General features: G+C 36.8%; 1 protein-coding gene across 1 annotated transcript in view; it reads right to left on the bottom strand.

The window, feature by feature from the left end:
* GRID1 (glutamate ionotropic receptor delta type subunit 1) overlaps positions 1–12,858 on the bottom strand; it is a 506,785-nt gene that overhangs the window by 207,012 nt on the left and 286,915 nt on the right. The window lies entirely within an intron of this gene.

The following is a 12,858-nucleotide window of genomic DNA, read 5'->3' as shown; positions in this document are numbered from 1 at the left end:
CCAGGGAAGAAAGTTTAGTTTGGAAAGCTAGAACATGGTTATTGTGAGGCTGTTGACATCAAACATTCTTACAAAAGAAGACTTAATCAAGAAGGAAGTATGGATCATGATCACCTAAAATATCAGCATATATACATACATGTATATATATATATGTGCATATTTATACACATGTATGACATCCTGTAATACTTTTATGTTTTATTCCCCTCCCAAAATTTGGCTGAGCATTTTGCAGGCCCAGCTGAAACCAGTGATAAAATCAGTGCTGACAACTCAACGACTACCTGCACCTTGAACTGAACCCAAACCATGTTGCATCAGTGCTACAAACCCAGATTTGAAATGCCTTGATAAGACTCACAATATAACTGCATTTTGACTATTGCATTCTCCCCTATTTCTGAGCAGAGAGGTTTACAATTTTTCATGAGACTTGTGATGTAACAAAAGCCCCAGTGGTCCTTTTTTTATAGCGTACAGAGTGTAGAGTGCAGAGCCTGCGACTGAAATATAGAAATAGCGATAAGGAAATTTACAGCCTGGAAAATAACGTGCCTTTTTGTTTCATTGCTGCTGTAGATGAACTCCTAAACAATGCCACTTATTGGCAGAGAACCCCATTATTGTGTCCCTACAATAAACTAACCCATCCCAGTACTTCAGTGAATGATCAGTCCCTTTACAACTGCATTTATTCTACAAAAAGGCTTGTACATTTGGAAGGGCTATAGACAGTCTCTGCACTGGATACCATCAGCATGATATATTTTCAGAAGAATTTTCCACAAAAGTAACCAGGGGAATAGAAGAAAGCCTTTAACTCCATTTAATTATTGCGGCATATATAATTGCACCTCTGTACCTCATCTTTACTACAGCACAGCACAGAAATAGCCCAACAGAGTAAATATTTTTGACCATTATTTAGACAGAGGATGGAAAGATGGAAATTTTTCTTTTCCATACAGTCATTCCTATCCTGGTTATCTAAAAACACTTTACAGTCGAACAAGTTAAACATTAGCAGACAAGCAGCTATAGCTGAAATACAGCTGGGAGCAGCCAGGTCCCAGTCCTGAAATGTGTTTATCTGCAAAAAGTGAGAAAGTTATTAACCACTGTTGGCTTCATTGTTCTCATTTCGCAAGTTTTCTGGAGAGAGCATGAATTCATAAGGAAGAAGATTTGAAAAAAAAAAATTTAAAAAAAATCCACATATCTTACTTCTGGGCATCAGGTATGAGAAGGAATGTCAATTAGAAAAAAAATGTTTAAATGCCTCACTAGTGCAGGGAGGTGTACTTCAACATAATCAAATTATTGACTTAGTTTCAAAAGATAAATTTGTTCTTTATCACTTCATATAATTTGGTCAAGTATTATTCCCAGTTTAAAGCTGAATTAAAAACATTTGTGTTTTTCTTCTAAAATCTTCAAATGAACATCTGTTCTCCTCAAAGCCTGTTAAAAGCAATGAAAGGAGTCTCCAACTACACTCCCTTTGTTCTCCTTTTTTTCCTCACAAGGGTTTTGCTAGCCTAATTAACTGACATGCATCATCCCATTTTTAGAAAATTACATGCCTCAAGTGCATCAACAACTGAAAGAAATATGGCAACAAAGAACTAAACTACACAGAGAGACCACCTTGAAAAGGTTAGTAAAGACAAATCAGGGATTAAAGCAGGAATGTCATACAGTTTACTCATGGCAGTAGGCTGAGCTGTACAATAGGAATATTTGGGGTTTTTTTTTAATTTTCTGGAAAATACGGTTTCATCCTGTAAATCAACATAGGAGTTGTTTTGAGGTTGGCCAAGTAACCAGTGATCAAGGGGAGGGCACCATTTTCCCAAAGCGTTTTGTTAATTGTCTTAGGTGGGGATAACAACTTGTAGCTCCATTCGTCAAAAAAGTTGGCATTTCAAAATCTTCCCACAGATACCAAAATCCCAGAGGCCAAACCCTTCCTTTACCCCTCAGCCTCTCTACCTTTCATCATCTTGAGTTGGCCACACACTTAAAAGCAGTAGCTGAGCACAGACAAACAGGAGCATGTGACATCATCTTCACAAAGCACATAGTGAGATTTATTACAAATTACAGGCAAACTCAATTAATTTTGACAGTTGAACATGCCCTTATTCAATGTTTGGCAGAAAATTGCTGAAATCCACTTTATGTCTGCATCATTAACTTGTGCTGGGGCTTTAGTCCTAATTTTCTGAATCCACTTATTTCCAAAACCCAATCAACTTTGACCCTGCATGTTGACATCCCTTTTTAATATTTCTATTTCATTTTTGTCCACAACCATTGACTCAGATCCTTCTGCTGGGTCTTATGCCATCGGGATCAGACAGCTGAGATCATATACCCAAACGCTTTTAACACATCCTCTCTTACTCTTAGGAACTTTACATCTTGGGTCACAAACTCGAATTTGTTGTTACAGAAGTCTGTGGAAGTAAATATTTCCAATAGGTTCAAGTTAATAAGTAACAGGGGAAAAAAATTAGTATCCTTGCCTTTTCTCTTTAATATTTCTAATCCAATAAATGGATGCTGAGGAGATGCTGAGCAGTATAGGGCAGCCAGGTTTGTCTACTTTCCTCTGTCACCATCAGAAAGAGGGAACTTTGGTATGACCCAGCAGGGAAGTTGTTGTTATTGTTGTTTCTCTGACAACACATTTTTGAGCTCAGTCATTTATTTTACCTCAACTTGATCACTATCTCTAACTTTTCTTCTCAGTTGTAGTCAAACTTTCTAGTCTACAAAATACCTTATTTTTAAATAAAAAACACTTCAACATTTTGTTTTTCTGTCTTATGTTGATGAGCCATTTTACTTCCTCCATGTAAAGATCATGTTTACTGCTAAAGCACCACTCTTCTACTTGAGTGTCCAGTGCTGTGACAAACTGTGTGCAGGACTGCAAACTAAAGAAAGAATAATTTAGGACTGGGGCTACTTCATTGCAGTCAGATTGCAAGGAGTATGATTCCACAGGTTTAAAAATGATGAAATGCCTACATCTCATACAAAGCATTACATGGTCAAAGTCAGAACTGCAGCTGAAGCGTGCAAGCCAACACAATGTAAGTAACAACCTAGCACTTGGCTACTCAAGAGGTGAATATTCTCTAAAAAGACTCATTTGAATTCAGCCTTATGTGATAGACCCAGACATACACATGCACACAACATCAGGGAACCAGATAACAATGACAGAAAATTAAGCCTTCATCGTATACTCTACAACTTGGCAAGATCTGGTGAGCCTCTAGGAAGAGGTTAGAGAGAATTTCTGAATTCAAGCTTGAAGTTCTACTTAAGGCAAGAGAATGATTCTACATTCTCATCTGGAAGATATGCTTGTCTAATAAATATTTTCATGCACAGAATGCACCCATGTCCTTGTACTATGACTTTAGAGTTCACTCTGTCAAATTACAGTCAATTTAAACAAAAGGAACAAAGATTTCTATGTATGCCTAAAGTAATAATACACAGGTGTGTTTGCTAATCTTTACCTATTTCCTTCAGAAGAATCCAAAGTCTGTATGGTTAGGTCTCTTCTAAATGCAATTTTTTATATAATTCAGTAAGTAAATACATGGAAAAATGCACATTATTTAAGTACATGATATCCAACAGAATTTTTAAATATTCAGTATGTATATGCAATATGACAATATTACATTTAAGAATATAATAAGTTTTAAACTATTTTTTCTAATGCATATATCATAGCACATGTGTATATATATATATATTATATGTATATATATATATATATATATAAAAGTGTGATCAAATATCTATAAGAAAATGATGGATGATATCCAAATGCATTAAACACATAATTAGTTAAGATAAATAGTCCTTAAATTATTCTGATTTATTATTCAATTTTGCAAGAAAGCATATTTACAAAACTAAGATAGGTTTTTAAGACATGAAACTGGATATAAATCATTAACCAGAAAGCCACACTTCTCACTCTGAAGCTATTGAACTAGAAGTATTAATGATGGATTAGAAGTACAACTGATGGAGGATTCTGAAACTTATCATTACAAAGTGGCAAAAAAAAAGAAAGGAAAAAAATGGTGTAGAACTTCATTTACACATTAAGATTTAACATTTGTATCCAATGACTCCTTTACAGCTGAAATCCTTACAGAAGCCTCCTCAAATATTGGTATCCTTAGGCCATGTAGGGCACCAAGTTTAAAACACAGCACAAGTAAATTGTATCTCTTGTACAGCATTTTTTTCCTATAGGTTCAAAACCACTTTAAAAAGGTGATGATCCCTATTTGACAGATGGGAAAAGAAGAAACAGAAGCAAGATAAAGTAATTTCCTGAAGTCAGACCTTCTGTCACAGCCTGGAACAGAAAGTGCTGCTTTCTGTGTCTGCGACCGACCAGGAAACTCTTCCCGTGTGAAGACGAATCGTGTCAGTCTCCTTTTAAATAGAGGTGCAAAGACCAACCACTGCTTATGGTTGTCCGTAGGAATATGTTTGATCTTGGATATGTTTTAAGGAGGAGGTCAGTATTATTAAGATTATTCTTACAAAGCAGAAACTAAGGCAGGCAGCACAGTGATGGCTTGCCAAGGTCCAAGGTCAACCAGCAAGCAAGAGACAGAGTTGGGAAGTGAAATCCAGACAGCTCAATATAGTCATGAGCCCAACATCTAAGCTCAGAAATGCTTACCAAGGGCATACAGTGCTGAAATAAAACTCCAGATAAGTCATGTGTGCCATGTTCAATGTTTGGGGTTTTTTTTCTTATCTACAGATTTTATTTTTCAAGTCTTTATATTTAAGAAACAGTAGCATGTCTTTCTCACCTGCCCCCCCCAAACATATAAAAAGGTGGGATACCTGTGTAATCAGGTAGAGAATTCTCAAAAAAAGTCTGAAACTTCAAATGAAGTATAAGTTTTAATTATTTGAAACTCACGTACTGCCATTGTATTATATATTACATCATTCATCCTAATTGCAAGTATCTAATTTCCAATGTAATGCCAATATTCTCATAAGCATGAAATATCATTCTCTTGATTACAGGTTTTAAAATATATATTTTATTGGGTTGACTGATATCTACTCATCAATAACTCATTCAAATGTGCTGAATAACCTTGCTTTTCTATACTTTCACTTAGGTCTAACTGGCAGATAATATGGAAAGGAAGATCAATGATGGACAGAAGTGAACTGTTCCATACTACAAGTTGCCCATGTCTTTAATCATCAGTGTTGTCAAAGACAATGTAACTAAGAAAATCTTTAATCATTATTAGTAAACTTGATGAGTATAGAAAAAAATAAATTGCAACAGGCAGAACTTGAGTGATGGCAACTATCAGTCATTAATGTTTCAAACTGAAAGGCATTTTCCATGTATCATACATTACACCAAATTAAATACGTGTCTGCCAGTCAAATAAAGGACATTGATTCATTGATAGAAAGCCCAAAGACAAATAGTACATCTGAATGAGTCCATCAGTCTTTACAGAGTTATTTAAAAAAGAGCCACAGTATTTATTAAAAGTTTGAATTTGTCTTTGGTTGGTTAATGCAGGCTGTTCCCAATTCAAATTAGATGAAAGATTAAGAAAGTTATCTGAGGTCATCTCTGTCCTACACCACTTTCCATCTGGTAATTTCCATCCAGTAATACTCTTTTGCACTGCAGCCCACTTTGCTTCATCACCTTACGATTAGATAAGTTGCAGACATACTTTATCCTCCTTTTATTCAATTTCCTGGTACATATATATGTAAAAAAAAAGGCCTCTCTAGAGCTCACCAGTTGGGAAAGTTTGTAGAACAATACAGACAAAACCACAATACTTCTAAGTTAGGTAGAAGAACTTGAAGAGATCAAAGTGAGAAAAATTCTCAAAAGCCAAGGAAAACTAGTAGCAAGAAGAATGTAAATGATGGAATTGTATTCAGCAAGATGGTTAACAAAAGGGAACGTAATAAAAATACTCTGAGCAGCCTTTGAGCTGTTTTGTTTGCCTCATGGCACAGTAATAGAACATTTTTCTCACGTGACATTAAATAACCTAAAATTTTATTACAAAAATCACCAAGATCAAAAATTTAATGAGCTTTAAAAATAACTGACCCTAAACCAGACATAAGATATACATAGAATTAATAAAATTAATTACAATAAATATTTTGGAACTGGTTTCAAATCTAATGTTACAGGTCCTCACTCAAAGAGTATCAGTAACTTTAGCAAGTGACCTTACCTTTGCCAGAATTCTCATGATTTCCTCCAGCCTACATGATTCTAGGCACCAAAAAAACTTGATTTCACATAATGAGTTTCTAAGTTCTGTTGTGGTCAGGCCATTGCTACACTGCAATGCTTCAGAGCCAGAAGTATCAATTCACCCACCCCAGGACAACTGAGGCCATCAGGAATGGATGACTGAGAGTGTAATGATTCATTTCTTGGGTCTTAGCAATTGTTGTATTCCCTCCAGGGAATGCAAGGGTGATTTCAGAGGTACAAGTAGCCTGCCACATTGAACATCTCTCAGGAGGTAATTACTTTTGGTCAATACCAACTTATTTGCTGCAGTCTGGCAAGTGTTTGCCTAAAAACAGCACTCTGATAAAAAGTGGTTACCTTATTGGCCCATTGTTAGGGAAGGAACACTGTCTCCACCACACTACTGCTGGGAATTTGCTTTCTGAGGGGACTGAGACCACCAGCAAGGAAGCCTGGGAGCAGTCATGAGGAAAGAAAAGCCAAGGAAAGAATTAAGAGGAGGATTTTCATGGCCTCCAATTTGAACTCCTGTTTTTAGAATGAAAATTTAACCCTGGAAAATGAATGCAATCTGACACAGCAAAATCTGTCTCAGATGCAAGTTCACGTAGATGATACAGACCTGAGACTGGAGAAGAAGAATTTCCTATGTCCTGAAGCAGAAAGTCCTAGTTTCTTCAAGTGTTCAGGGTCTGAGAACCAAAAAGAATCCAACCCTGTATTTCAGTCAAAGCAAATTTTTAGTTCTACCAGTTGTGACAAAAAAACAAACTTTCAGTATGTGAGCCAAGGGTAAGAGATGTCACAGCACTCCCCTGAGCCTGCAGTCAGCCCGGAAAAGTGAAGTGACACCAGGAATTCCCCTGAGCCCTTTCTGAACACACATTTTTAGAACCTGCAGCCCTGGATACATTGGTATCAGCAGAGGAAAAACTTTGTTTTTCACAGAAATTAATAGTGCTACTTCAGAAGGTATTCCACTCCAAAGTGCTAGGAGTTCATCCATACACACTCTCATAACCATTCCTTCTTTTCTACACATGACAGAAAGACAGTCTTTGTGATGTTGCTCTTCTATACAAGGTCCCAATGTCATTCTGGTATCTGAATTTCCCCCTCATCTAAGATCTCCTTGAGTTTCATTCAAATGGCATTATCTCTGATTGACGAACTCTGTTGATTTTAAGTGCCATGGAATCAGCTCTAACCAATCTTCAAACTGATATATGACCTAGGCTTGTGCTAGAATTCCCTAAAGAACAATTCAGCACAACAAGGTGAACTGAAGTAACTCCATTATAGTCTTCTGCTTTATTAATAGAGGGCTCCATTTCCCCTAGTTTCTCTTACACAGTGAACACATGGGTTTGCGTCACAAAACAAACCCATTTCTAGCTGACTTACATCAACAGTCCAGCTCCTTGATTTCTTAGGAGCAACAATAAAAACAGTGTCACAGCCTGTGACATTCACTGACAAAGAGACAGAGCATCTGAACTCTACTTTATTTTTGAAAGACCACGAAATAACGATAGCCCTACTACGAATCAAGCAAGGGACAGAAGGGCCTGAAAGACCCTAATGTTCAAAACTGCATGTATGTGAGACAGCTGCATCTGTAAACAACTGTGCATTTAAGTATTTTCTATTGATCTGTTTCTCCCAAGACCCAGCCAAGCTCTTGCGGGCAGGCAGGACAACTAATGATTCGTGAAGAAGTTGAAATAACAAGCCATAAGGTTAAACCAGAGATTGGTTAATTTAGTATAACGTAGCTATCAACTTTCTCATTAGGAAAAAAACACTCTGTGATAAAACACTGAATTAAGACAGTAAAATAAAATCTGTCAAATGCCTCTGGCACTCTCTAAACACATTCTGTAGATATGACAAGTTTGTATTGGCTGCTTGGGGTTTTTTGACATCTAGTGGCAGAAAGTGTGATCTGACACTAAGTACAACTTAAATCATTCATAAATTATTATCAACCTAAATTCTTATTATCAATTTTGTCTAAGAGAGGCAATGCCACTAAGTAGAGCTCCTGGTATTTTCCAATTGTTTAATTATCTCGAAAGGAACATTTGCATGGCTAAAAAACGATTTTGTATCCTAAAAATGAGGATCATGCAACCAATTTTGAGATCCAGTCAGATAAATGAAACATGGAAATCTGTGTTATACTTTTTCAACGTATTATTCCAAAGCAAGAGCTATTGAGAACTGCAGAGTCTGGGAAATGAGGAACACTGGAATGAATTCAGAGAGGATATAACTGTAGGCTAAAAACCGTAAAGTAGAACCCAAATTTCAGAGGAAAATAAAACAGTCCCATTAACAAAACTCATATATTTTATTGGACAGAGCACTTTACTGGTTGCATTTATTGATTTCTCTATCAAACCCTTAAATTAAAAGATTTTCTTAAAACTATATGGTTGCATGGAAAAATCAAAGTTCACTAAAAAAGTACAAGCAGAGAGAGATGGGCTTGGGAAGTCTCCAGGTCAGGCAATGCAAGGAAAATTAAATCAAGAAAACAAATAACGAGGTCCCTAGACAAAGACCAAGGGAATCTGGAACCACCAGAGACATGTAATAACAGATACACACCCAAGTAAACCCTGCAATAAATCCATTACCTTTCTCAGCCAGAACGCTCCTATTCTGTCTTACCCTTTGCAATCCCAGATTTTAGCAAACATTAATATGAGTTTTTGCCTTCTCAGCTGGACGTGTAAGATGCCATGCACTGAAGATGTCTAAAAATGTTGCTTATTTGTTGACAAGTCGACATTCTACCCAAAACTCAAACACAGAGATTGTCTTTCAAATGGCACTGAATATCGTATGCAGGACAGTTGGTACAACTTTCTAACAGTGATAAACAGTCTAAATGCACAATAAAGTATTCAGATACAAAGAGGGTAGTTATATGTCACCAAATTATGAGTCCAGCTGTTAAATTGCATGTTAAAAATATATAAATATTATAGTCTATGCATATAAATTCATACTATATAACTATACTCATACCTTATAACTACAAATAAGTCAATATACATTATTTTCATCATATCTGGTATAACGAATATGCAAAAGTAAACGTTCAGGTCTACATAAACATGTATATAAAAGTTGCTTATGAATTTGAAGAAACTCATTTATAACCTTAACAACACAGCTAATGAACCAGATTTCTATTGGTAGTATTTTTAATAGCTTATATCATACTTCATTTGATAATCTTAAAGGGAATTTACTATTTACTGGCAGAACGAGCAGCTAACTCAAACCCTTCTCATTGAATCATATTTAAAATTCACTATTTGCTCATAAATATTTAAATTAAATACAAACAGGATTTTTGCAAGGCAAACCAAAAAGACTCCCAAAACACAGATACAAGTCCCTGCATGCTCTCTCCAAACCTAGCATTTGCTTTCATCATAAGTTTGCCTTCTCAATGCTTTAGGGTTATAATATATATATATATATGTGTGTAAATATATATATATAGTAGCCAAACAATAGTGCAGGCAACATTCAAATTATGAGACAAGCATAAGCTAGGAAAATTCAAGATGATTGTTGAACCCTGTCCTTCCATGACACAACTGTTCTTAGACATCAGTGGATATCTCCAAATATTCATTTATCTGTATTAGTGTTACTGTCGTCTTCACAAAACAAGAAGTCCTCAATTTTCAGTCTCAACAGTTTAGGATTTCTTTTGATCTTTGAGGGCTTAAGGGTGAAATTCATCCTTTTTTACACAGTTAGCCTCCCATTTAATCCTGCTGACCTCCTGAGCAGAGATATAACATGAATATTAACATCATGAATCTGCAGATAGTGTTTCCTGATTCCAAAAGGCATTTCCCCAAAATCTAACAAAATCCTGTGACCCTGCAGCCCTTCTTGATGCTCCTTGCCTGTTTTCAAACTATTCTTTAAGCACCAACAAGCACCCTCAGCAACACATTCTGAATTTTCATCTTTATACTTTCTCTTTTGCTACTGTCCCATGAGGTGTGATTTTGTCTTTGATGCATAGTCAGTTTTTTTCAAATATTTTCTCCCACATGATCTGGAAGAGTTTCAAGAGAATAAGAGAAAAAATAGCTCCTTTCTTGCTCTCAGAAAAAAAGCTGCTCTTGTTTTGAAGAAAAGTGCAATAAATACACAACCAGACAGCTCTTTGCATAGATGCCTAAGAGTTTCCTTTGACCAGACAGTCTTCTAATCTTAGAAGGAAAAGACTGGGAGAGCCCTCACCTGCACCCCAGCCTACAGAGCTCTTGTTTTGGCACCAGGTAATAGGGCTGCACTCAGAAAAGAGAGCGAGGGAGAGCACTTCAAAAGCCTAATATAGACCAGGTGGAAAAGTGGCAATTTCCACTTTCCATGGATATACAGAGAAATTTGCTGCCATTCTGTGCCTTGTTCAGCCTAACTGTGGTCCTTGACCCCAGGAGCCTGTTGATGTGCTGTGGTGGAGCTGCTTTGCTGAACGTGCATGTGCTGCTGGAGACCGAGTGGGGACACACCGCTAAAGGTTTGGAAACATCTTGAGGGAAGACGGGTGCTTTTCTGTTTGGTTTTTAATTCAATTTCATCCCCAAACCCACCTTTAAAAAAATAAAACTAAAATTGAATACCTCTTTTTTGAGGGGATTATGAACCTGGGAAGAGTGAACCTGGCCATGGAGACAGGTACTCCATGGGCTCCTGTACTGGGGCAAAGGTGTTGGACAGAGGAACATGTAGTCTGAGTACTAATATAGGAACCTAAGGGATGAACAGTGGGCACAGGCACCTCCAGAGACTTAAAATACCCATGGTGAAAATGGCTGGCAATTCAGCAGACAGGCAGTAGTAGCAACTGTCCATTGTCAGGTCACCACAAGATCACTGTTTTCATTCATACTAATGATTTCCAGTAATTTTTAAATATATATGCACGCACAGCACCCAAACTACTACGATAAAAAAGACAGAAATACCAGAACATGGCTCTGTTATCAGCAGCAGAACGTTGCTGTGAACAACCCAACCTATCATCTAAAATTTGCTTTCCGTCTCAAAAGCCAGCAACAATGCATCAGAGCCTTGTGGTTGTATTGGTCAATAACACATCCTACTCCGGGAGCAGTTGTGGAAGCAAATTATTTGAAGCAACCCAATGAAAGCAAGAGTTCATACTTTTTGTAAGTTTCTTCAATGAAGGCAACAAATACTACAGAACACAGTGGAAATATTGTACTCAGTGGTAATCTGGCTGAACCACACTGACATTTAAAAGCTTTCTCTAGGCAAAAGAGATCTGAAGTCTGTGATCATTCGATATGAAACAGTATCAAAAAGAGGATTTCCCCTATGACAATATATGGCAGGATTTCATTGTATATTGTAGAGTTACAATATGGGGGATCTAACATTGCTTATTGTCTCAAATCAATAGATTAAGTTGCATTGTATCAGAAGTGTAAAATATATGCTTATTTAAATTTCTTAATGGTTTATTTCATTATGACATCACTCAAAAATGTCAAGAATTGAAATTTTCACTGTCAGTGAAAGCACTGAAACTGTTCCAGATTTTCTCAAAAAATCTGCAACTTATTTTCCTGTTAGACAAATGAAGTGAAATAGTGATAGCTTGTGTTACTCTGTTGGATATTCATAATAAATGGCTTATAAGACTGATCAGTGAAAACAAAGCAAATATATCTAAATTTTCTCATGAGGTAGTCACTGCTTGCGGTCAAGAAAGTACAATAGATTATTCTTTAAATAACTTAAAAATTCTATGTATTTAAAAACAAAAACAAAATTCTGACCCGGAACATCACCAATTCTAGGACCTTACCACAGGGGAAAAAAGCAATCGTGTTTCTCCTCCACCATTACATAATCTCAAAAGGTAAAGCACAGAATTGCAGAGGTGGCTGAGTTCTCAATACAAACTCTGCTGAATCCAGGATTCTCACCAAGAATATTTCTGGTGTTAGAACAAAGGAGTTTTACAGAGGCAGAGTATGCAGAGAGCACAAAGAGGAAAGCAAGGTCAAACTCAAACGAGGGGACTGGCACCATGTCTCTGGCTACCTTTGCTGCCAGAATTCTAGATGAATAGACTCTACTTTGACCTTTCCAGATGCCATCCTGCCAATATAAAGCAGTAGAAAATGCACAAAACTGGCCATTTTGATATAGTTCTCTTACACGTGAGAGAACTTCATGTACCCTTGTCAAGATCAACAAAGAGCTGGAGAGAGATTGCATGGGATTTTTCTCAATAACATTTTGATATTCTTTAGGCGATTCAGACAAATGTGGCACTCAGCTCTGCCATTCTCTCTTGCTCTTGTCTCACATGCAGATGATGTCAGTTTACCCAGCTTCTTAAAAGACAAACCCTATTCCATTGCCTTCATTGTTGTGCACAACCAAGGGGGAGTAACACAAGACTGAGGGACAACGTACACAACAAACAGGCATGTTCAGGAGAAGGGCAGTGCTTCAGAATCATTATT

The sequence above is a fragment of the Manacus vitellinus genome, unplaced genomic scaffold (genome assembly GCF_001715985.3).
Source record: "Manacus vitellinus isolate BGI_N305 unplaced genomic scaffold, ASM171598v3 scaffold_54_pilon, whole genome shotgun sequence".
Classification (NCBI taxonomy): Eukaryota; Metazoa; Chordata; class Aves; order Passeriformes; family Pipridae; genus Manacus; species Manacus vitellinus.
The sequence above is the reverse complement of the archived record's forward strand: the minus strand, read 5'-3'. Positions and strand labels throughout refer to the sequence as shown.